Source organism: Pseudophryne corroboree, chromosome 4, assembly GCF_028390025.1.
Source record: "Pseudophryne corroboree isolate aPseCor3 chromosome 4, aPseCor3.hap2, whole genome shotgun sequence".
NCBI classification, from domain to species: domain Eukaryota; kingdom Metazoa; phylum Chordata; class Amphibia; order Anura; family Myobatrachidae; genus Pseudophryne; species Pseudophryne corroboree.
Window position 1 is genome coordinate 54,804,156 of NC_086447.1, and position 26,394 is coordinate 54,830,549.

The 26,394-nt window shown below is 48.3% G+C and overlaps 1 protein-coding gene and 1 long non-coding RNA gene across 3 annotated transcripts in view; one reads left to right on the plus strand and one right to left on the minus strand.

The window, feature by feature from the left end:
* LOC134908859 (uncharacterized) overlaps positions 1 to 3,547 on the minus strand; it is a 36,651-nt gene extending 33,104 nt beyond the window's left edge. The window contains exon 1 of the long non-coding RNA XR_010175811.1: positions 3,324 to 3,547. This is a non-coding gene — a long non-coding RNA (uncharacterized LOC134908859). The remainder of the gene's footprint in view (positions 1 to 3,323) is intronic.
* The window catches only part of NCOA1 (nuclear receptor coactivator 1), a 492,550-nt gene that overhangs the window by 252,664 nt on the left and 213,492 nt on the right, over positions 1 to 26,394 (plus strand). The window contains exons 1-2 of one of the 2 annotated variants that reach the window (XM_063915047.1): positions 3,466 to 3,556; positions 5,614 to 5,711. The exons of the other annotated variant lie outside the window; for it this stretch is intronic. The gene's annotated coding sequence lies outside the window, so the exon portion shown is untranslated. Of the gene's footprint in view, positions 1 to 3,465; positions 3,557 to 5,613; positions 5,712 to 26,394 lie in introns of those variants that run through there. 2 annotated transcript variants of the gene reach the window in all.

Here is a 26,394-nt window from a genome sequence, read left to right on the forward strand (position 1 = left end):
GTGTTTCCGCCCAGTAACACCCATTTCCTGTCAATCACATTACGATCGCCGGAGCGAAGAAAAAGCCGTGAGTAAAAATACTTTCATCATAGTAAAGTTACTTGGCGCAGTCGCAGTGCGAACATTGCGCATGCGTACTAAGCGGATTTTCACTGCGATGCGATGAAAAATACCGAGCGAACAACTCGGAATGAGGGCCATTGCTTTAATCACTGCTAACGCTGCTACTTACCTCAGACTTATTGTTAGTCCAGTCAGTCAGGAACGTGCTTGGCAGGCTCCTGTTCACCTCAGTATGCCGCCTGTTGGGATCCCGGCGCTCAGTATACCGGCGCCGGAATCCCGACACCCGTCAAACCGTCAATTATTCTCCCTCTTGGGGGTCCACGACCCCACTGGAGGGAGAATAAATAGTGTGGCGCACTTGGTGCACCACCGTGCCCTGCAAGGGGCTCATTTGCGCTCGCCCCGCAAGTGGCTCATTTGCGCTTGCCTCGCTGCTGGCATGCCGGCAACTGGGATCCCGGCATCGGTATGATGGCCACCGGGATCCCGCTCACCGGCCACCCATACTACACCCGTTCACCTCCTCCCTCACACATAGGCCTCATCCCCAGCACACAAGCTCATAGCAAAAATTGCCCACCAACTGCATACAGTGGCAGTAACAGCAGAGAAGCAACAAACAGCAGCAGCTGGACACTCTGCAATGGTTTGTGGACCGCATTTGGCCCACGGGCCACCAATTCTGGTACTGACTTTATCATTGCATATCTACTTTACATTGCTGTATGTTTGCGCTGTGTGTGTGTGTGTGTGTGTGTGTGTGTGTGTGTGTGTGTGTGTGTAGCCTGTACAGTAAGCTGTGATATATTATGCACCTGAAAGCCTGTAGACGTCTGTGCACATCTGAAAGCAAGAATAAAGTGTATCGTTCTATTACTAATCTCAAGTGTTCCTCTTGTGCCATTGAAGTGCAGCGCGGTATGTAACTGCACAAACAGACACAGGAAAGCCGACTGCTAATTACTCTCAGTTCTTCATGGAACTTCAGCCCTGGATACTCCCCAGATGCTCTTAACCTATGAGCCAGGTCCTGCTTTGATGCCGGTGCCTATGATCCATTTGTGTAATACTAACTGTCATGTGATAAACTACTTACCGTATGTTTGAATATTATTGAACAAAACAGATATAATAACTTTTTATTGGGAGGAGATGAAGGGCCTGTTTCAGAGTTGGTCGCAGCGGCAATGTCAGACACAAGAAGCCGTCCGAGTCGCACTGCGCATGTGTCACCACTGGGGGTCATAGGACTAAATCAGGGGAAATTTTGGTGGGCATGCGCGGAAGGTGACGGGAGTGGCGTCTTTTGTGGCATTTGCACTGGCGCCAGCAACCATGTTCAGACGGACATTCTATTTGCATACATTTGTGTCAAGTGGCGCAGAAATATGTAGCAGCGGCTGCAACTGCGTCCACCTCTTAATCAGGCACCAGATTACTGTGGGGAAGAGAAGGCAAACAATGGAAGGGATTTAAAGCAGGCTTACTAGTACCATTGTTGACACTAGGTAAAATTACATAGCAAAACTATATTTTACATTCGTCTTGGTGTGATTTGGGGACTGATTTATGTACAGGTAGCTTCACCTATTACCTTCACCAGATAAACCAGCTGGTACAGTTACTTTACTATTGGGTTTGGACTCAGCTGATGTATGATGCATGCAAAACCATCAGGCCACACACGCATAGCCAGGTTAAGGAGGAGGGGCACAGGGCATATTGTACCCCGGGACCCCTTTGTCAGGGCGCCCCCCCTTCCCCAGTCAGAGGACACTTACACCAATAGCTTTCCCTCTTGTGCAGCAGCAGAACCAGGCAGCCAGAATGCAAGCAGGACAGTATGCAGTACAGGCAGAGACACAGGAGTATCACGGAGCTTTCTGACCAGAGAAGAGATAGGAGGGTGGAGAGAGGGGTGTAGTATGGTATGCCGGCGGTCGGGCTCCCGGCGACCAGCATACCGGCGCCGGGAGCCCGACCGCTGGCATACCGACAGTGTGGTGAGCGCAAATGAGCCCCTTGCGGGCTCGCTGCGCTAGCCACGCTGCAGGCACGGTGGCGCGCTATGCGTGCCACGCTGTTTTATTCTCCCTCCAGGGGGGTCGTGGACCCCCACAAGGGAGAATAAGTGTCGGTATGCCAGCTGTCGTGATTACGGCGCCGGTATACTGTGCGCCGGGATCCCGACAGCCGGCATACTGAAGACCACCCTGGAGAGAGCTGTAAGTGCCACAGATATCCCAGCTCCTCCTCCTCCCTGCCTGTCCTATATAACCCGTGATCTAATGAGGGTCTAGAGACCTCCTGACAGTGTTGGAGTGGGGCATGTAGGGCCCGCCGGGGGGATGCAGTGTTAGGGGCCCATGTTTAGGGGTGTGGCCTGTCTCCAGAGGGGGTGTAGCCAGCTGCCACAGAGGCTTGGCTAACCAGTAGAGAATGCACGGTCGGGGCCTCTTGATAAATGTATTTATTACAAATACTGCTAGTGCATACATGATAATGTACCAGACTAATAACAGCAATGCACTGTACAGAGGCCCTCATTCCAAGTTGTTCGCTCGGTAATTTTCTTCGCATCGCAGCGATTTTCCGCTAATTGCGCATGCGCAATGTTCGCACTGCGACTGCGCCAAGTAAATTTGCTAAGAAGTTTGGTATTTTACTCACGGCATTACGAGGTTTTTTTTTCGTTCTGGTGATCGGCGTGTGATTGACAGGAAGTGGGTGTTTCTGGGCGGAAACTGGCCGTTTTATGGGAGGGTGTGAAAAAATGCTGCCGTTTCTGGAAAAAACGCGGGAGTGGCTGGAGAAACGGGGGAGTGTCTGGGCGAACGCTGGGTGTGTTTGTGATGTCAAACCAGGAACGACAAGCACGGAACTGATCGCACTGGAAGAGTAAGTCTCGAGCTACTCAGAAACTGCACAGAAAAATCTTTTCGCAATATTGCGAATCTTTCGTTCGCAATTCTGCTAAGCTAAGATTCACTCCCAGTAGGCGGCGGCTTAGCGTGTGCAAAGCTGCTAAAAGCAGCTTGCGAGCGAACAACTCGGAATGAGGGCCAGAATACACTGTAGTCCTGTCATATATTAAGAGGGAAGTCCAGGTGGAGAGCATTTTGTCCCTTCTGGAATGGGTTATGTTGGGAGGTATGCACAATCTAACATACACCCCTCCACCGGGCACTCCTGTCTTCAGGGCCCTTCATCGGGTTTGCAGGCAAATACAATGTTTGGGGGAGACTGTTCCGCCTTACCTGGGGTAAGATGAGATATGTGCGGGCCTGCCTGAGCGCCCGCACATGCGTTCGCTTTCTTAGTGCGCACGCCGTGACATCACTTGCAATACGCTATGCAATCTGGCGTCTCTGCACCACGGTTAGTAGCGCAGTTCCGCATCAGGCGGCCATGGATATTCTCTGCTCAGTCTGCTGCAGCTGCTGTGTGAATGCACAGCCCCACCATGGGCCCGGGCAGGCGAGAATTACTGGTGCCTCGTATTTATACATTATTAATGATTGTTTCCAGAGTAGCCCAGACAGGTTCAAACGAGCGGCCGCATTGTACGGTGTCATAAAATTTGTTATAAAGACGCAAACCTTCACCCATTTAACACATTCCCCCACCTCACTGTATACACACGCAGATGACAAATGGAGAGCGAAGGGATTTGTCTGTGCCGTTTACATTTGCTATTTGCTCCGCTGACAAGGAGTCCCCGGCTCTGTTTAAACTGCTATATGGCAGGCGAGGGTCAGCTGAGGTAAATGAGGAACGTAGCTTCTCTCACAGTACAAAGAACAGGCGCTGACACAGCCTCATTATATATCTCCTGTCAGACTCATAAAGGAAATCTATAGGGCAGGTGACTCACAGGTCTGGTCAGGTGTTCTGCAGAGGGACTATACATTGTCAGAATTATATACATACATATATATATATATATATATATATATACTGTAGAACTCTAACTTCTCCTCAGAATTTGACACCACACACAGCAGACAGGCCGTGTTCTGGTGTGCAGGGAAGGCCCAACACCAGGATCGCACAGTGCTCAATGTCACGTGACGATGTACGCAGTTTGAACTAGACGCTTGGAGTGATTATCGGCAACACAGCGCAGGCCAGAAGAAACCCTTACTGCTCGTGTACGAAATACAGAGTGCTATGGTGTATGACTGTATGTAGTTGTGTATGACATAGCTATTATTACCTCTCACCTTAGCTGCACATTAGAGGTTATTCAGATGTGGAAGTAAAGCAAAAAGGCAAGCAAGTGGGCAAAACCATGCTGCACGGCAGGTGGGGCAGATGTAACATGTGCAGAGAGAGTTAGATATGGGTGGGGTGTGTACAAACTGAAATCTAAATTGCAGATTGAAAATAAAGCTGTGTAACATGTGTGGGCTGCATGCAAATGCAGCCAGTATTTACCCTGCACAGAAACAATATAAATGTATTTGCTCCTCTTGCATGGCAACATGGTTTGTTCCAGATACAAACACGCTTTTTCTGACTTGCTTCCAAATCCGAATCAGGCCCACTACCGTTAATGTCATTAGTGAATGAAAACGTAAAATGTAATTTAAAAAAAGAGACATCGTAGTAGGCCCCACAGACCACTCAATTGCCCACTCACCCAAAAAACCATATGTCTTTAGAGCTCCATTTCCCCAAACACGGGGTGATTGCCACTGCGGCCGCGCCCGTGTGCCGCAGCATCCCAGGCGCCCACCCTGCTCGCCCGTGCCTAGAACCGCTCCTGACAGACATGCGGGGGGACGCCCAGCACAGGGCTAGTCGGCCCCGCATGTCTGGCTCTGCCCCCCCCCCTCCCCACACAGGTACAAAAGCATCGCACGGCAGCAATGCTTTTGTACCTGAAGAGTAGCGCCCTACCAGCGCAGCTCCTGCTCTCCGGATTGGGCGATTATTGAATGACTGCTCATGCGTAGCGCACACGCATGGGGTAATAGTGACAGTAAATAACGTACAGATCGTAAACGCAATGTATCCGCTGTTTGACTGACAGGAAGCCGGCGTTCCTGGGCGGAAAACTGCCCTTTTCTGGGTGTGTCAGAAAAAACGCAGGCGTGCCCAGATGTTTTTAGGGAGGGTCTCTGACGTCAGCGCAGACCACTTCCAGCCCGTTTCAGTCGCAGATAAGTGGCAGCCTCAGACCTACCCATATTTGCTCAGACGGAAAAAACTCTTTGCTGTTCCGTATGAATCTTTGAGTGGGTAGCGATCTGCGATGCATTTGCAAATTTGCACGGGGCGTTCTTATCTTCCTGTCGGGACGGCGCCATTCTACTCGCAGACAACTGAAATTTCTCAGAATAACGATCCATGCTGAATTAGGCCTTTAGTCATTATTTTATACTAGTAAAGGGACCTGGCAAATGCAATTTTGATAACGGGATGTTCTGTAGTGCAGTCATGCTGTATACGGCAGGGCGATATTTGTGCATACTGGCAATTGATAAACCACATCCTTACGCCATTCTTCTCTAATGTATGCTTTCCTAACGCTTTGCATTACAGTAAACGTCCCGGATGCGTGCTCTGACCTGGTAACGTACCATAGTCAAACAGTCACCAGCTCCGAGACAGACCCAGCTGCACCCCCCTCTGCACACATGGTAAGCTGTGATAGAGCCTTTATGTAGTGAGAGCATGATGACAGGAAGCCGCGGAGGAAGTGATGCGCTGTAATGCATTCATGTGGTTTGCAGGGCCCGTGTCGTCCATCTGAGTATAGAAGGGACAGAGACAGTGATTTTAAAAATAAATACATGTAATAAATGACGCAATTAATACAGTTTAATTTTGTGGTGGCTAGATATCTTCAAATCACAAACTCATTTGGATTTGTTATTTTACAGCCCCATTTGGTGCTCCATAGACTTTGCGCCAAAGCCGCGCCAAAGGTGGGCATGTCCAGCAAAAGTGCTGATGTCACTACAGGGCGTGGCCTATTGGGAAGCCCCCATCTACCTCACTCTAGGGCAGGGGTGGGGAACCTCCGGCCCGCGGGCCATATTAGGCCCGCAAAGCCGTTTGTTCCGGCCCACCCGCTTGTGTCAGTGAGACACGCCGCCGCTCAGTCTGGCGACGGCGTGTCTCAGCTGTCAGGGCAGGGAGGAGAGCGCAGCTACTATGTCTGGCGGCAGGTAAGATCTCAAACTAGCCACCGGTTCATGAGCCAATCAGAGCTCGCGGACCAGCAGCCAATCAGGAGCCGCCGCTGCCGGCCCGTGAGCTCTGATTGGCTCACGAACCGGCGGCTGGTTTGAGGTCCTACACGCCACCGCCGCCCAACATAGCCGCGCTCTCCTCCCTGTCCTGACACCCGAGACACGCCGCCGGATGGAGCAGCAGCAGCGGTGAGCAGCACAGTGGGGTAGGGGGGCACTGTGGGGGCATTTGTGGATCTGGCACTGTGGGGGCATTTGTGGATCTGGCACTGTGGGGGCATTTGTGGATCTGGCACTGTGGGGGCATTTGTATACCTGGCACTGTGGGGGCATTTGTGGATCTGGCACTGTGGGGGCATTTGTATACCTGACACTGTGGGGGCAATTGTGGATCTGGCACTGTGGGGGCAATTGTGGATCTGGCACTGTGGGGACATTTGTGGATCTGGCACTGTGGGGGCAATTGTGGATCTGGCACTGTGGGGGCAATTGTGGACCTGGCACTGTGGGGGCAATTGTGGATCTGGCACTGTGGGGACATTTGTGGATCTGGCACTGTGGGGACATTTGTGGATCTGGCACTGTGGGGGCATTTGTGGATCTGGCACTGTGGGGGCATTTGTGGATCTGGCACTGTGGGGGCATATGTGTATCACGTCCAATTTTAAATGGCCACACCCATTTTTTGGCACGTGCACTCAGTACCTCTAAGGGGCAGACCTACTTGGGGGCAGGGAAATTTTTAAGTTGAGAATTTTTGTATGGTCCCTGAAGGATTTTATAAATATCCAAATGGCCCTTGGTAGAGAAAAGGTTTCCCACCCCTGGTCTAGGGTATGTGGCCAGCATTCCTTGATATGGTAGCCATACCACCTAGAGACTAGTGCCTTCAATGTCAGGTTCTTCTCAGTAACAGGAGGTGGGCGCTGCAGGAGAATATAACACTGTAGCATCTGGCTCCTGTCACTGTAGGGCGTGGCCTATTGTAAAACCCCTGATTGCCTCACTCCAGGGGGTGTGGCCAGCATTCCTTGATATGGTAGCCATACCACCTAGAGACTAGTGCCTTCAATGTCAGGTTCTTCTCAGTAACAGGAGGTGGGCGCTGCAGGAGAATATAACACTGTAGCATCTGGCTCCTGTCACTGTGGGGCGTGGCCTATTGTAAAGCCCCTGATTGCCTCACTCCAGGGGGTGTGGCCAGCATTCCTTGATATGGTAGCCATACCACCTAGAGACTAGTGCCTTCAATGTCAGGTTCTTCTCAGTAACAGGAGGTGGGCGCTGCAGGAGAATATAACACTGTAGCATCCGGCTCCTGTCACTGTGGGGCGTGGCCTATTGTAAAGCCCCTGATTGCCTCACTCCAGGGGGCGTGGCCAGCATTCCTGGATATGCTGGTTTGCCCCTAGAGACTACTGCCTGCAATGCCAGGTTCTTCTCAGTAACAGGAGCCGGGCGCTGCAGGAGAATATAACACTGCAGCACCCGGCTCCTGTCACTATGGTGGAGCCGCCATTTTGGTTTCACCCCCTGGAAGGGTGACACCCGGCTGCGGCCCCCCCCCCCCTCTATTCCCCAGGATCCTCCCATATAGCATGATTTTGAAACAAAAACAGTGCAAAAAAAGCTGCGTTGTGCGGGACCTGGCGCACCGATATGGGTTGTTTTCCGTGACTGTATGAGGACACTTCTGTAGGGTGATAATTCTGATTATACAGTACATATAGGCCCAGAGTTATCCAGCCTTTGATGGAGATAAGTCGCTGGAGATAAAGTAGCAGCCAATCAGCTCCTAACTGCCATGTTACAGGCTGTGTTTGAAAAATGACAATTAGAAGCTGATTGGCTGGTACTTAATCGCCGTGCAATTTATCACTCTCCAAGGCTTGATAAATCTGGGCCATATTTTTTGTTCCCCTTTTTTTTTTTTTTTTTTTACATTATTATTTCTAACGTGTGGTTAGTATAAGCCGGAGCAATTAACCCACGTCGCTGAGGTGGCCCGCCTCTTGCCGTGCTGTACTTTCACCGCTGGTTATACAGCTCGCTACAAGTTTCCTGGAGTGGACGGAGCCAGGAGAGGAATAGTCTGTACAATTTAGTATTTGACGTATTTTTCTTCATTACAATTTTCCCTGTCAGCATCAATACCGCCGTTGGAAGCGGAGCGTTATCATACTTACTTATATCACTTTTTTTTGGCATACTTTACATAGAATTTTAATTTAGGTTTTCAGCAAGGCAGTAAACACAAATTACTGTTAAACCACCGGGGACTCGGCTCCTGCATTGAAATATAATAGGCCATAAATTCTCCTGAACGCTTCTGTCTTGTAGCTTGGGAGATAATTCTTATCGCGCATCCCTTAGACAAGTGACTCTGCCTAATTAAGAACCATAAGGGGGAAGGATTGGCGTATAAAACGATGATATTATTAGCTGCAGCAAATACCCATTCGCTGTTTATATATCTCATGCTTTCTGTGACTACAGTAGGTTTGCAAAACACAAATACTTGTCCGTGAGACACAGACTTTCATTCAAACGGTATAAAAATTCTGTGCATGGGCGAATGGGTCATGTGATTGACAGTCTGATGCCGTTTGGGGGTGGAGAGGGGGCGGCCACGGCCTCCGTTTAGGGGGAGGGAAGAGGCCAGGGATCTCCGTTGCTGAACGGAATTTTACCGGCCTCTTTCGAGGATCTGCGACAGGCGATTTGCCCGACGCCATGGCTGCTGCGAGTCGCCCGATGGTGACTCGGTGATCCAATGCCTGTGTCCTAGGACGCAGCTCTGATCGTTACTGCAGCAGGAGGTGTCCGTTTACATTTACAGACGGAGCTGTCGCTAGTAGTGATCGCTACTCCGTCCACACCTGGATGACCCCCAGTATCACAGCGCGCATGAACGCTAAAAGTGGGTGTCTCCGTCCTTTCACATTCGGCCACACGGATGTGCAGTAGGCAAGGCGTTTGTATCGACATTTGCATAAACTCGCCAATAGCTGTGCCGTCTGCGCAGTATACGCCTGCCTTCAACCGGAATCACAGCATCAGATCCTTCAAGCAGAAAAGTGTTGCACCTCTACAGTTGGCGTCATCTCGGCCCGCTGATCCAGGCGTCTGTCCTTATAAATAGGGGCTCATTCGCACAAAAATAAGCGCATGCTCTCAGCAGGAGGCTCTGCGGCAGAGACTTCCTCAACGACCATCACCGTCTGTCTATTCCTCTAGTTGGGATATCTCTGCCGCACTTTGAGCTGCGAGGTCTCTGCAAGTGGTAGGTTCAGGCTAGGTGATCCGGCGACGGAGTGCTTATGCGGGACTATTTAAAATAGCTGTTTTTATGCTTACTGAGTGCAAAAATAAGCTCAACTTAATTAAGAAACTGAAACGTAATTCCCATCACATTTTTGAACGGTAGCCGCCTTTTGCAGAGTTTGCAGGTTTCTGCACCTGCCGGTGTCTTCTGCGAGATTACACCCCTCGCTTTCTCCCTCGCAGTTTGATTCATTGTTGGGCTGCTCGCAGAGAGCATCACGCGCTGCATTTTTCGTGTGGCTTTGCCGTCATTATCATGGTAGGAGGGGGATTAGCCACTCAGGGCCTGTTTTACCGTCCGGTCAAGGTGTGTTCTGCACCCAAGGAAGCACTTGTGTGATTCCCATCAGCAATGTGTAGGCTGGATGATCATTTGAAAAGGTCATGCAGCGCACAGTCGGGCCATACAAGCAGGTGCTCCTAGCTTACCTCTGTCTAACCAGTCATGTAAGTCAATGCCTATTACCTGACTACCATAGTCAGCACTAGAAGCCAGGAGGAAGTTGGAGAATCGTTGGCTATACCTGGACCTCATTACTGGGACATAAACGGAGAAAATGATGTAACTTGCGCTCCCCAAACTGCAGCTTAATCCGAAAACGTGGTCCAAAAACGCTATTAGTAACGGAATACTCTGGATCTTCTGGATCCAAGGTGCTATCTCAAAAAGATTCCCTCTCAAAAAGAAAAGGCAGAATAACAAAGGTAAAGGATGACAATGATGATCTTCCTAACCTCAGTGAGATATGTCCTTCAAAAGGTTTCTTCAATGCTCCTTACCTCAATACGGGTGTTGTGTCGAGCTTAACACTCACCTAACAATAGGACAATAGGTGGAACCGCTCATCAAAAGGTTTCTTTCATTGTCAATGGTCTTTAAAACCAGTCAGTCACAAAAAAAACAGCATATTCAGGGTCTTTAAAAACGTCTTTAAAAACGTCAACCAAGCATAAAAATGTAAATGTTCATATTTTTCCTCATAAAAAAATTATGAAACATATCTTTATAAATAAATACTTCACCGCAATCTGTCCCAAAGTGTGATGAACTATAGGCAGACTCAGTAACCGCTTCTCTGGTCCTGGAAGGTGGGGTGGGGGTGCCAGAAAGATGGAACAGCAGTCTCTGGTCAGGATACAATGCCCTTCTGCCACCCAAATCCGAAGGCCCGGCCTTTTAAGAGTGTAATGTCTGGTGACAGGGCTCTTTTTTAGCCATTACCAGGCGTTGAGCAACTGTTGTTCCTGTCCACGTCCTTCATCAGGCTCTGCGGTTTATTGACCTTATATGAGCGTTTATTGCTGAGTGTATGGCCGGCTTATGTGCGGGACTTTCCTGCGGAGCTCAGAGAATTACTTCCCTCGACATAACTAATGCTCATGCATCCTTCGCCTGTCGCTGACATTTGGTCCAACATCCCGGTTACTAATGAGTGGCGGGGGTCACAGGGCCAGGTTTGGGGACACTTCAAGGTCCTATAAACCACAAAGATCTCTGTCCATAGGTTATTCTTCTGTATCTCCTCCTGCAGGTCTTTTGTGACCCTTTATCGTGCTCTCCTTAAATGCCCCATGCAGGCATACAAACATATGCAGAGTACAGCAGACTAAATTATCGGGCTCCCAGCTACCATTATCAGAGGTGATGGCAGGAAATAGGTGCAGAGGCCCCGCACTGGGAGAGACCTAACGAGGCAATGATTGCCCGCCATTACTACACGGGCAATTATCTACCAGCGAGCGCGTCCTGTGCCCAGCTTAGAGACGCGGAGACCTTTGCAGACAGATGCAGCTGTTACTCTGCGGCTTTGGTCACATTTATTCAGCTAGGTCACTGTAATCTCTTCTCCCCTGGTAATGCTAGCAGCCTCGGCCCTTACAAGCCCTGTCAGCTGAGGGCGATTCATTGGTTTGGTCAGCCATAAACCAGGCAGGGAGCATTGAGCGGAGCTCGTCACTCCAGGACTCACTTTGTGGTAACCAAAATTACCCATAATGCCCTTTCAGTTCCATTACACAGCATATGGGGCTGTATAACCCCTATGAGAGGTATATGTGAGGTATGTAATGTAATATCATTTGGGGGCTGCAGGCTCTAGCTACCTCACTAACAGTCTCTCTCTCTCTCTCTATATATATATATATATATATCTCTATATCTATATATATCTATATATATCTATATATATATATATATATATAGTAATGTATTGTAGCCATTCAGGAAAACGTACCGGGATCCGGTCTCTAGGTCGACAGTAACTAGGTCGACACTATCTAGGTCGACCACTCTTGTTCAACAGTAACTAGGTCGACCGGGTTTCTAGGTTGACAAGGTCTCTAGGTCGACATGTTCTAGGTCGACAGGTCAAGAGGTCCACATGAGTTTTTCAAATTTTTTTTCTTTTTTTGAACCTTTTCATACTTAACAATCCGCACGGACTACGATTGGGAACAGTAACATGTGCCGAACGCAACGAGGTACCTTGCCCGAAGCATGGCGAGCGAAGCGAAACATGCGAGGGGACACGGTGCACTAATTAGGGTTCCCGGGCACTCTACGAAGAAAACGACACCCAAAAAAACATAAAAACCTCATGTCGGCCTTTTGACCTGTTGACCTAGAACATGTCGACCTAGAGACCCTGTCGACCTAGCATCCCTGTCAACCTAGTTACTATTGACCAATAGTGGTTGACCTAGACACTGTCGACCTAGTTACTATCTACCTTCCATACCACGCCCTCCGCGATCCCGAAATATCGGGAGTCTGATAAGTCATCTTCACACTGCTCATGTTTCGGCAGTGATTTGCGAACCAGGGTCCACGTGGGCCGTCGCCTGTCCGCCACCGTTTGCAAGTGGCCTACAATCTCCTTACCTGGTGTACATCCATGCAGCTGAATGCGCAAGGGTTGAGATGCCCATTTTTGCGATTGTGTTCTCAGTAATACCTGTGCATCCCTATACGCTACTATCATAATAATGAAACTGTGTATTGATGCTGGGAATATTTCTGTCACATGCATGAAAGTTTCTGACTGCCGCCTTACTCCCAGTCATTTTGCAGGTGTTGTTTTTGAAGCGAATGTGTCTCTCGCAGGGAAGTTGGAAATTAGAGGGTCTGTGATCTGCAATTACATCCAGGAATAGTTCAGCTAATGACATCTTGGGATAAGTGGGAGTGAAATTGGAAAATAAAGATAATCGATGAGAAAGGCCCCTCAGGGATGTTTTTTTTACCTCATAAATCTGAGAATAAATGGCAGGTCTCGGACAGAGTATTGCAGATTGTGTCAGTCAGCGGTTCGGTCGTATACCCAGAGCCGGAGCTGGGAGCACTCGTTATGTGGGTTTGTGCGCACATCTCAGGGTCTCTGGGCTATAGGCCAAAACCTCAGACTCAGCCCAGAGCGCCGTACTCCAAGCTTTTCACCAACTTTTACTCATCCCATGGTTTACAGCTACTGGCAGCTGTTTGATGTTGTGGTTTTCATATTTATAAGCCCCAAAAAAATGAAATACCTACTTTATTCACTTGCGTGACGTTTTTATTAAGTATACAAAACATACTATGCACTCTCATTTTGGTACAGAAGTAAGTAAACACTGAGCATTTACAGTATGTCGATGATGTCACAGGCTTTATGTTGTAAGGGCCATGTTGTATACCATCTGCCGCCCTGTAGTGGTATCATACCTCCCAATAGGACAGCTCAGTATCTCGGTGACCTCCGCACCGAGGGCCTAATTCAGCCTAAAACACGCAAGACGGCAATGCCCTCACATGTTTAGGGTTTCCCTCTGCCTACACAGCCTAGCTGCTAAGGCAGATGGTGTGCCTCCGTGTTTCAGGTCACATCGGTTGCGTTGTCGGACCACACGCCACCGCCATGCCACTAAAACACTGCCACGACTCCCTCTCCTCCCACTCTGTGAATGATTCTGCTTGTCCATCAGGCAGAGGAGTTCGCACATGTGAGATGCCGACACATCTCACTGTGTGCACATGCGCAGTGCAGCTTCTGCGCATGCGCACACTGCAGAGCGCTTTATCATGCGAACGCTGTTGGAACATCTTTGCATGCTGAATTAGGCCCTGACTCTTCAGGGCTGAGGTTGACCTAGCACCTCAAACACACCGGGCACGCCATAACGCATACCCTCCAACATTTTACACAGAAAAATCGGTACAAATCCGAAAAGGGGCGTGGCCGCGTGTAAAGGGGGTGTGGCCACGCCCCTTTTCCTATACTTTTAATGGAAGTTTGGAGAGGCAAAAATCGCTACAGACCATGAAAAAAAGGTACTGTACCTATTAAAAAGGTACAGTTGGAGGGTATGCATAACGCATGACTTAGACCTACCACCATCATAATGGGAATGAGGCCCGCTTTACATGCAAGCCTTCACAGATTTAACTCTCCAACATCAAATGATGGGATGTATGTTGAGGTAGAAAATTAATTCCACATTTGTGCAATCTTTTCTCTTTTATGCAATTCGGGGTAGAAAATGTGACTTTAAGCTGTGGAATGAGGTTTCTAGAGATTTATCTCTGGTGATTTCATCAAAGAGGTCTAAACATTTCAGGCGCACCCAGGTATATAGCGTACTGTGGGGTTCATGTAGCAAGCAGTGAAAAGAAAGGAAAAGTAGACCAGTGGAGAAGTTGCCGATAGCAACCAATCAGATTTGAGGAAGCATTTATCAAGAATACATTCTATAATATGAAAGGTAGATGCTGATTGGTTGCTATGGGCACACTCTGCTAGCGTCAGGCATCTTATTTGCATCTATATTTGCAGAAAACAATGTAACACAATGTGACTAGGACGCACCAGGAGACTGTGCTGATTCATTTCATATGCGGCACGTGCATATCTGTGTGCGTCTGAGTCTGAATCTGCATAGAAGTGCTACACTGCAGCGGCTGCATCAGTCGCACAAAGATATACAAGTGTCACATAACGCATTTTCGGCAAAAAAAAAACAGATGCCCAACGTTAGCAGATTTGCACGGGACCTGACGGCTCCCTTACAGCAGGCATCTCACGTTACATGGCGTATTGAGGCTGGGTGTATGAAGACACATCTTTAGTTCATGATTGTCTTCATCACCCAGCCAGTTATTTGTGACAGATATTGGGACAGATATGGCATGGGTCACTCACAGCAGCTAAATTGTTTTTACGTTTTTGTTTTTAAATATGTTTTCAAATTTTTATCCTTATGTTTAAATCTGTAAGTTATTTATTTATCACTAAATGCCACATTGACACGAGAGTTAATTCCCACGCAATAAAGGCGTTAATATACTTTGTACAAGGCATTTTAACTCCGATAGTTGTAAAAGAAATGTACAGTAACTGAATATAGCATTCGTGTGCATTGGTGGTACCTTCATTTACGAGGGGTGCTATTGGACCCAAAGAGGAAGGGGTCCGGATAATGCCAGGTCACCAACCCAATGCCCCCTCTCTGCTCTCACAACATGCCCTAGTATGGTAGATGCATTTAATGGCCCCAGTTGGGGTCTCGTTTCCAAAATGAAGTAGAGAGTGACTCTCTAGTCCTATTTAAAATTGTGCTTTGGTGTCGGGTCCTCCTCCGTGGAGGTTTGATTTCATCGGGGGTCACTCTGCACTTTCCGGAGCATGTGATTAATCTTTAAATGACTGCTAAGCCCCAAAATGGAGATGCATTGAGGATACCGATGGACAGACGGCATTTCGTCCATCGGCAAAACATACTGATCCCCCAAAATGTACTGTTCAATAAAGGTGAAACACATTCTTCAGTATTCCCCTGACTTTAATGTGTAAAGTAATGCAGCCCTGCCCGACGTTCTTCATACTCTGTCCTATAGCGGAGGTTTACATTGCTTAGTTGGGTTCAACATCTCCTAATACCTCTGTGGAATCAACCAAAGGGGCTCGACCAGTAGTGGTTGGTTGTATAATATATCATTTGAGCCTTTTGTCCCATAGTAACACCATTTCGCTGGCAGTGTATGGCCTACTGATAACCAACTACAATTGGAAGTGTACTGAAGCCTAGGGGAATCTTGAGGCGTTGGTACAGCAGGATCCTGGTGGTGGCAGACTGGGGGGGGGGGGGGGGGGGAGTGCTAACAGAGGTGTTCCACAGGACAGATTCCTTATCTGGTCCAGCTACTTGGCAGGAGTTTGGAGGGGGCATAGTCACAAGCTCTTTTGCCGCCATCTCCCACTCCTGCCCTGCTGGGGTATACGTTTAATTTGCCTGCTGTCGGGATCCCGGCGTTCCGGATACCAACAACGGAATCCCGACAGCTGGCAATGTCGGCAAGCGGAATACCAGCGCAACAGAGCTATTCCCACTCGTGGGCTTCCAAGACACCCATAGAGTGGGTATAGAACCGCCGGTACATCATACTGAACGCCCTGCCGGCACTCATGTCCTCCCGATCTGAGCCACTTGTCCGGAATGTTGGTTCTTGTCCCATTGTCTTCTCCGGTATCGTTTTCACCTCTGATATTGCACTGGCCACCCGGATTGGCTGTTTATATAGTCAGTCACTGAACACTGAGGGTGCGATGATGACACGGCAAGATCGAATTGGCTAGCCACCACGCATCCTGATTGTCTCATTGCGGTGCATCCTGCTAGTGTAGGTCTCCCACGACAACCTCTGATCAGTGCAAGGCGAATCACGGCTGATTAATTTTACCAGGTCTAACCTTGCTCCTCTCCTCTTCCACAATTACACATCACTTGCGTATTTAAATATTATTATTAATAATATATTGGTAGAACTGCATCCAGGAGCGCACTTTCCCTTAAAAGGGCAACGGAAAGGTGAAAATTGGGGGGGGGAAATACAAGGACAGAGTTGGGTTCCCAGGTTTCCCCACTGGCCAACGTCCTGCTACGTGGAGGAAGAGGCTGAATTTGGCAACACCCTCCCCTCTAAATACACCTTCTCTACTCCCAAGCAGTGCATACAGATAATCCTGTATAATAAAATCCCATTTCACTACCTGAGCTCTCCCGCTTTTGGTTGTGCAACACAGCAGAAGTGTGATTTTCCTGGTCATCCTAAGTAACGTGAGGGTTACTCAGATGACCAGTGTTAACGTAGATGATCCAATGCTGCATCATCGGATGCAGCAGCGGATCACAAAAGCCGGCAGTGGGCATCTTTCTACTACAGGCGCCTCCTGCAGCTTTTACATATATTATAGTAACACAGCCGCTATGTACCAAGACGCAGCGGCCCTGCCATACCGTCCATCTCTGAATCAGACGTCTATTATGGAGTGAGTGTTCCCAATCCATAAAATCCCTTGTAACAGTCTGCAAAGGTTTTGGTTCCTGCAGACTTGTCCTGGAATGACTGCCATCATCCATATAACAAGTGCTCATACAATATGTCACATGCTGCACCTTTGTACTTTAATAGAAGACCCTTTACTACATTTATTATCCAGAGCAGTAAACTGAATTAGCTGCATTTGTCTCCAAACCAATGAGGTTTATGTTCTGGCTGAGCGTCAGGTCGCACAGGTGACTGTTCTCTCGCTGGGAAGTATGTCGGGCTTCCGAGCTGGTGTTTTCTTCTGAGAGATCTGCCAACTAGTTAATTACTTGCTCCAATTGTTTACCTGGCTAACCGCAAATACGCTGTATACTGTAACTGCCAGCGACCGTGATTAGACAGTCATTGACTCAATCGCTAGATCAACACTCATATAATCTAGGACACTCCAGCTGAATAGACGCAATAAAAGCCACCCCAGGGTGACAGTGTGGAGGCATCACATGCTGGGAAGCCTCGTTCCTCATATTGTGCCATGTTTACTGGGACTTTCCTGATTTTGTAGCTGATATTGCTGTCCTGTAAGGGAATTACCTATAGACAAATGTTTGATTTGTTTTGTGTGTCCTCAGGCCATTGCCAAGCAATTAAGTATTGTTAGCAAATATGTAGGACAGAATAATTAATCAATGGGAAATATAGACTTTCAGCTAATTGACACATAGTGGAATATTGAGACGCTGATCCCTCGTCCACAGTCCCCACCTTTTAGATTTAGAGCCCATTCTAATAAACAGTATACAATACAGAGCCTAGTCTAGTAGACAGTATACTAGACAGAGCCCAGTCTTGCAAAAAGTATAATATGCTGAGCCCAGTCTAGTAGGAGTAAACATTACAGATCTCAGTCGTGTGGAAAGTATACTATACAAAGCCTAGTCTTGTGGAACATATACAAAACAGAGCACAGTCTAGTAGAGAGTATACAATACAGAGCCCAGTCTTGTGGAACATATACTATGCAGAGCCCAGTCTAGTAGGAGTATACAATACAGAGACCAGTCTTGCAGAAAGTATACTATACAAAGCCTAGTCTTGTGGAACATATACAAAACAGAGCCCAGTCTAGTAGAGAGTATACAATACAGAGCCCAGTCTTTTGGAACATATACTATGCAGAGCCCAGTCTAGTAGGAGTATACAATACAGAGACCAGTCTTGCAGAAAGTATACTATACAGAGCTGAGTCTTGTGGAAAATATACAATACAGAGCCCAGTCTAGTAGAGAGTATACAATACAGAGCCCAGTATTGTAGAAAGTATACAATAAAGAGCCCAGTCTTGTGGAAAGTATACAATACAGAGCCCAGTCTAGTAGAGCGTATACAATACAGAGCCCAATCTTGTGGAACATATACTATGTAGAGCCAAGTCTAGTAGGAGTATACAATACAGAGCCCAGTCTTGTGGAATGTATACTATACAGAGTCTAGTCCTGTGGAAAGTATACAATACAGAGCCCAGTCTACTAGAGAGTATACAATACAGAGCCCAGTATTGTGGAAAGTATGCTCTACAGAGCTCAGTGTAGTAGACAGTATACAATACAGAGCCCAGTCTTGCAGAAAGTATACTACACAGAGCCCAGTCTTGCAGAAAGTATACTATACAGAGCCCAGTCTTGCAGAAAGTATACAATACAGAGCCCAGTCTTAAGGAAAGTATACTATACAGAGCCATGTTTTGCAGAAAGTATACTATACAGAGCTCAGTCTTGCAGAAAGTATACAATACAGAGCCCAGTCTTAAGGAAAGTATACTATACAGAGCCAAGTTTTGCAGAAAGTATACTATGCAGAGCCCAGTCTATTAGAGAGTATACAATACAGAGCCCAGTCTTGTGGAAAGTATACTATACAGAGCCCAGTCTTGTGGAACATATACTATGCAGAGCCCAGTCTAGTAGGAGTATATAATACAGAGACCAGTCTTGCAGAAAGTATACTATACAGAGCCGAGTCTTGTGGAAAATATACAATACAGAGCCCAGTCTAGTAGAGAGTATACAATTAAGAGCCCAGTCTTGTGGAAAGTATACAATACAGAGCCCAGTCTAGTAGAGCGTATAGAATACAGAGCCCAGTCTCGTGGAACATATACTATGTAGAGCCAAGTCTAGTAGGAGTATACAATACAGAGCTCAGTCTTGTGGAACGTATACTATACAGAGCCCAGTCCTGTGGAAAGTATACAATACAGAGCCCAGTCTAGTAGAGAGTATACAATACAGAGCCCAGTCTTGTGGAACATATACTATGCAGAGCCCAGTCTGGTAGGAGTATACAATACAGAGACCAGTCTTGCAGAAAGTATACTATACAGAGCCCAGTCTTTGGAAATTTGTATACTATACTGAGCCAAGTTTTGCAGAAAGTATACTATGCAGAGCCCAGTCTATTAGAGAGTATACAATACAGAGCCTAGTCTTGTGGAAAGTATACTATACAGAGCCCAGTCTTGTGGAACATATACTATACAGAGCAGTGGCGTGCGGTGAGGTCAGTGGCTGGTGAGGCACTACAGCCATAATGTATGCCGCATCCTGCCGATGACCCCTACCGCCTCCGAGCCAATGCCCGCTGCCACCGCCAATGGCTTACAAACTCGCCCACCATCAACTGACCCAGCCCTCCGCCACTAATTTGCATCTCAGTCCGATGCCGCCAATGCCCGCTGCCTGCCTGCTCATCATAGTTGTTGTATATTGTACATTTTTATAGAAAAAATAAATAAATAAATAGTGTTTGGGACTGGGAAGGGAGTGGGAGGAGGGCATGAATGCAATTTTTTTGTCTAGGGCTTCCATTAACTTAATGGAGAATGGTCTGAATGGGTTAAAAAAAAAAAAAAAAAAATGTGTGAGGTTCCCCCTCCTAAGTATAACCAGCCTCGGGCTCTTTGAGCCGGTCCTGGTTGTTTAAATACTGGGGAAAAAATTGGACAGGGGTTCCCCGTATTTAGACAACCAGCACCGGGCTCTTAGACCGGTCCTGATTCCAAAAATACTGGGAACAAAAGATGTAGAGGTCCCCCGTATTTTTAAAACCAGCACCGGGCTCCACTAGCCAGGGACATAATGCCACAGCCGGGGGACACATTTATGTAGGTCCCTGCGGCCATGGCATTACCCCCCCCAACTAGTCACCCTTGGCCGGGGTTCCCTGGAGGAGTGGGGACCCCTTAAATCAAGGGGTCACCCCCCCTCCAGGCACCCAAGGGCCAGGGATGAAGCCCGAGGCTGTCCCCAGCACCCCTGGGCGGTGGGTGCCGGGCTGATAGTCATGTGTGTAAAAAAAAGAATATTGTTTTTTGTTGTGGAACTACAAGGCCCAGCAAGCCTCCCCCGCTTGCTGGTACTTGGAGAACCTCAAGTACCAGCATGCGGGGAAATAACGGGCCCGCTGGTACCTGTAGTTCTACAACAAAAAAAATACCCAAATAAAAACACAACTCACACACCGTGAAAGTAAAAATTTATTAAAACACACTTACACACTCACACATACTTACCTATATCCCACGCCGGTCACGTCCACTTGTCCAGTAGAATCCAATAGGGGTACCTGTAAAAATGAGAGACATATTACTTACCTACATCCCACGCCGATCACGTCCACTTGTCCAGTAGAATCCAATAGGGCTGGGGTACCTGTAAAAATGAGAGAGAGAGAGAGTGAGGGCGGGATGTACTAAGCAGTAGTATAGCTGTAAAACCTGTTATGGGCCCGATGTCTTTTCCCCGTATGTTCTATTAATCCTCAGCCTTCTGCGCTGTCAGTTGCTTCTGCATCTCCTGTTACACGTGACTTCTTCGGCACGGTACCTGCTGTCATAGGTAGCCTATTGTTCCACTACGGGCACCGTATGTACGAACGTACAGGACCTGTCACCTCCAGGCATATGTGCCATCGTTTAATGATCGGAGGGGATGGGTCCCGTACGTTCGTATGTACGGTGCCCGCGGTGGACCAATAGGCTACCTATGAGAGCAGGTACCGTGCAGAAGTCACGTGTAACAGGTGCAAGTGACAGCGTGGCAGGCTGGGGGTTAATTAAATACGGTGAAAAGATATTGAGCTGGTAGGACCCCCCCCCCCCCCTACCTGCTGCAGGGGAGAGCCGCACGAGACCGACACACACACACACACAGCTACCTGCTGCTGCACACACACACACCCCTACCTGCTGCTGCACACACACACACACACACACACACACACACACACACACACACACACTCACACACACACACACACCCCTACCTGCTGCTGCACACCCTCCCCTCCCCCCTACCTGCTGCTGGACACACACACACAACACACACAAACACTACCGCTGCTGCTGGACACTCCCCCCCTCCACACACACACCTGCTGCTGCTGGACACACACACACACACACACACACACTACACTACCTTTGCTGCTGCTGCTGAACGACCCACCACCCCCCCTACCTGATGTTGGACACACACACACACACACACACAACACACACAAACACTACCTCTGCTGCTGCTGGACACCCCCCCCCTCCTCCCCTCCCTCGCACACACACTACCTCTGCTGCTGGATGACCCCCCCATACCTGCTGCTGGACACACACACACACACACACCACACACAAACACTACCGCTGCTGCTGGACACTCTCCTCCCCCCCCCCCCCCCCCCCACACCTGCTGCTGCTGGACACACACTACACTACCTTTGCTGCTGCTGGACGACCCACCACCCCCCCTAGCTGGTGTTGGACACACACACACACAACACACACACACATCACACACAAACACTACCTCTGCTGCTGCTGGGGAGAGCCGCTCCGGTCAGCGGGAGGGTGGAGGAGGGGATAGCCGCACACCACGGCGCTTTGGTCAACAGGACGACGGAGGAGGTCGGGGAGAGCCGCACTCCCGCCTACCTCTCCAGCGACACTCACCGCCGGGACCCGCCGCCTCCAGTGCCGCATGTGTGTGATTGGATGGCGGATCCAGCACTGGATCCGCTGTCCAATTACAGGTGCCTCGCTGACATGGGGGTGGTGGCCCTGTCAGCGAGGCACTTGTTTCAGTGCCGCTTTGCATATCTTTTTGAATGGGCTTTTACAGCCCAAGCTTGGCCCCGCCCCCCCAGCTCAGTCCCGTTTCCATTATGTTTGGGAGGCACTGTTATTTTTGCCTCCCAAACACATTTAAACCAGGGAAATTATTAGAATTACATAAAGAATATACTTATGACACAGAATATGTGTCATAAGTATCTTCTTTATATTATTTTAATAATTAATCACAGGTGTCACAGGGGAGGCACTGCCTCCCCTGCCTCCCCTGACTGCACGTCCCTGATACAGAGCCCAGTCTTGTAGAAAGTATACTATACAGAGCCCAGTCTAGTAGAGGAGAGTATACAATACAATACAATACAGAGCCCAGTCTTGTGAAACATATACAATACAGAGACCAGTCTTGTGGAAAGTATACTATACAGAGCCTAGTCTAGTAGAAAGTATACAATACAGAGCCCTGTCTAGTAGAAAGTATACAATGCAGAGCCCAGTCTTGTAGAAAGTATACAATACAGAGTCCAGTCTTGTAGAAAGTATACAATACAGAGTCCAGTCTTGTAGAAAGTATACAATACAGAGTCCAGTCAAGTACAGATTTGGGGGTCAGTAAGTTGTGGTATGTAACACGTAATGAGGAGCTGTGAAAGCAATAAGTTAAATTTTACCGTTACTGAACCGTCTATTGATAAGTAAAGGCTGTTACCCATCGCTGACATAAGCAGTGACAGACAACCGGTCTGTTGGAGTTTCATGTATTTCGGAGTTCTCATACTGTGTTTAATGATAAGATTTCACCCTAGGCGCAGGTCTGCAAATCTCTGTGTGAACCTTTTGATGACTGTTTGCAGAAGGATTTAGTGAAATCAGCAGCTTATATAGAGACGTTTGATAACTCTGCTAGCTGTGTGTGTGTTGTATTAATTCCCCCAGTGTTAGGTGGTATTAACCTCTGCTCCAGAAAATGTATTGTGGCAGTGTCCCCAGTGCCTCCCGTCCCTTGCTGGACCTAACATGGTCACATAAAGTGTCACTCCGACCGCTCCATAAACAACTCCATGACCCCCCCGATGCTTCCCATGGACGTATTCTCATCCTGTACATCCACCATCCATCCAGCCAGTTGTCTTGTAGCTGACCCAGGGTTTCTGATTAGCACATACTGTCTATGCCTTTTCTAGTAACAGCCATTCTCTTATTCCTGGTAACCTTTGGAAGGATAAATGTTGTTTCACAAGATCCCAGCTCTCTGTGCTCCAAAGCGTTGTGTCATAATTATTACAAATCGTTATTCCGTATATTGGCCCTCATTCCGAGTTGTTCGCTCGTTATTTTTTTTCCGCTACGGAGCGATTAGTCGCAAACTGCGCATGCGCAATGTACGCAGCGCGCCTGCGCAAAGTAAATTAGCTCAAAAGTTTGGTATTTTACTCACGGCGTAACAAAGTTTTTTCATTGTTCTGCTGATCGTAGTGTGATTGACAGGAAGTGGGTGTTTCTGGGCGGAAACTGACCGTTTTCTGGGAGTGTGCGGAAAAACGCAGGCGTGTCAGGGAAAAACGTGGGAGTGTCTGGAGAAACGGGGGAGTGGCTGGGCAAACGCTGGGTGTGTTTGTGACGTCAAACCAGGAACGAAACTGACTGAACTGATCGCAGTGTAAGAATAAGTCTCGAGCTACTCAGAAACTGCTAAGAAATTTCTATTTGCAATTCTGCTAATCTTTTGTTCGCAATTCTGCTAAGCTAAGATACACTCCCAGAGGGCGGCGGCTTAGCGTGTGCAATGCTGCTAAAAGCAGCTAGCGAGCGAACAACTCGGAATCACCCCCATTGTGTCACTCTCTGAGGCCCGTGTAAGCGCTGCATATAGAAGTAGGTGCAGCTAGCTGTATCATAGTGATATTTATACAGAAGATGTCTCCTGGAGAGTAGCAATTTCTGGTGATGTAAAGCACAGCCTGTCCTATGGTGGGCACACAACAAGCCTGGCATCCAAGAAGAGTACCGCGTAGTATGTAAGTAAATACTGGACCTATCTTTTTATCTATATCAGGTTGCTGCATGTTACAGTAAGAAGAGTTCAATGCTAATGATACATCTTGCATTGTCTTCCCTTAGTCTACTGGCTTTCGGGGCTAACGCTGAATTAAACTTTGCGTGGCGTAACTGCAAATACGTCCAGAAAGAATCATTTTTCTCCTGTGCAGCAGTTTTCATAATGGTGTCTGGACCAGGGTTCTCAGTGGGAGGTAGTCAAAAGGTCAGCCAAACCAATGTCATGTGGGTCAGGCTGTGGGAGGGGGAGTTAGGGTTAGGTGGGGGGGGGGGGAGGTTAGGGTTAGGTTGTGGGGGGGGCGGGGGAAGGTTAGGGTTAGTCTTTTAATGTTAGACCTTGGGGGCGGTGGTTAATGTTAGTCTATGGTGGGGGGTTAGTGTTGAGCTGCGGGCGGGGAGGTTGGAGTTAGGCTGCGGGCGGGTAAGGTTAGAGTTAGGCTGCAGAGGGGGGTTAAGATTAGACACTAGAGAGAGAGGTAGGGGTTAGGGAGAGAGGAGAAATACCGACCAGAATGCTGCAGGATCGGAGGTCTGACCTGGAAGTGAAAGGGATTTCTGCATTAAGAAGGTCATTCAGACCCGATTTGCAGGGACATAAACCTCCAGGGACAACGGGGGTCATTCCGAGTTGATCGCTAGCTGCTGTTGTTCGCAGCGCAGCGATCAGGCTAAAAAAATCGGCATTTCTGCGCATGCGTATGCACCGCAATGCACAACGTACGGGTACAAAGTCATTTGTTGTTTTGCACAGGTTCTAGCGAAGTTTTCAGTCGCACTGACGGCCGCAAGAAGACTGACAGGAAGGGGGCGTTTCTGGGTGTCAACTGACCGTTTTCAGGGAGTGTTTGCAAAAACGCAGGCGTGGCTGAAAAAACGCAGGCGTGGCTGGGCGTTCGCTGGGCGGGTGTATGACGTCAAATCCGGACAGGAATAGGCTGAAGTGATCGCAAGCGCTGAGTAGGTTCAGAGCTACTCTGAGACTGCACAAACTGTTTTTGCAGAGCTCGGCTACACATGCGTTCGCACTTCTGCTAAGCTAAAATACACTCCCCAGTGGGCAGCGGCATAGCGTTTGCGCGGCTGCTAAAACTAGCTAGCGAGCGATCAACTCGGAATGACCCCCAACAACTTTAAAAACAGGGACTGCCACTAAACTAGAGGACATTTGGCAGCTTTGACGTAATAACTTCCCCAGTGGCTTTCCTCAGTACTGGAGTGTATCACTGTGCTGGATTAAGTGCTACCCATTGGCCCGGGCTGTGCCAGGACTTGCCCCATACACTCCCCTAATGCCGATGATTAATCTTTCACAGTCTGCTAATCCCTGTATCAACAGAAATACAGCCTCACTTTCACTGCAGCTTTCCTCTCACACGGCTTAATCACAGCACTTGTGGTCTGATGGTGAGAAGGGCCGATCTCACCACAGGGGCCGGATTAAGGGCCACATGGGCTAGCCCTGAAAATGTTCCAGGAGCAGGGACAAGTGCTGTGTGGGTGTGACCAGTGTCATGTGGGTGTGGTTAGTGCTGTGTGGGTGTGGTTAGTGTTGTGTGGGTGTGGTTAGTGTTGTGTGGGTGTGGCCAGTGTTGTGTGGGTGTGGTTAGTGCTGTGTGGGCGTGATCTAGACAGCCCAGTAACAAGGAGTTATCATAAACACTGCTTTTCTATGCCTCGCTCAAAGTCCATAAACATATATATTACAGTTGTGTATACGTCAAATCAAATACTGGTTTGCAGACATATTACCTGCCAACAAGAACAACTTCTAGAATGTACTTCTGTATTCAAAGCTTGCACAGTCCTGCCTTGGGCATGTACCTAGGTGGCATACCTGATGAAGCCTTGCAGCCTGCTACAAGATAGAAAATGGCTGTCAGCGTGCTGATTGGTAGATGCCTGGAGCTATCCACCAATCGGAGTGCTGACAGCCACTCACTGTGTGGAAGCATGTGTAGAGACGGCACAGGACTGCAGAAGGGATCATTTATGATTTTATTTGTAATTTATTACGTGAAGGGTGTGTAGGGCCCCAGTACATTGCTTTGTCCAGGGCCTACGATATTGTTACAGTGGTCCTGAGGACACCCCCTCTCCGGCTCCAAGACTCTGCATAGTCCTACCAACTGCTGTATACCGAGACATAATGCCATATAATGCACAGCCACACTACAGTATAGTACATGTATAATGCACAGCCACACTACAGTATAGTACATGTATAATGCTCAGCCACACTGCAGTATAGTACACGTATAATGCACAGCCACACTGCAGTATAGTACATGTATAATGCACAGCCACACTACAGTATAGTACACGTA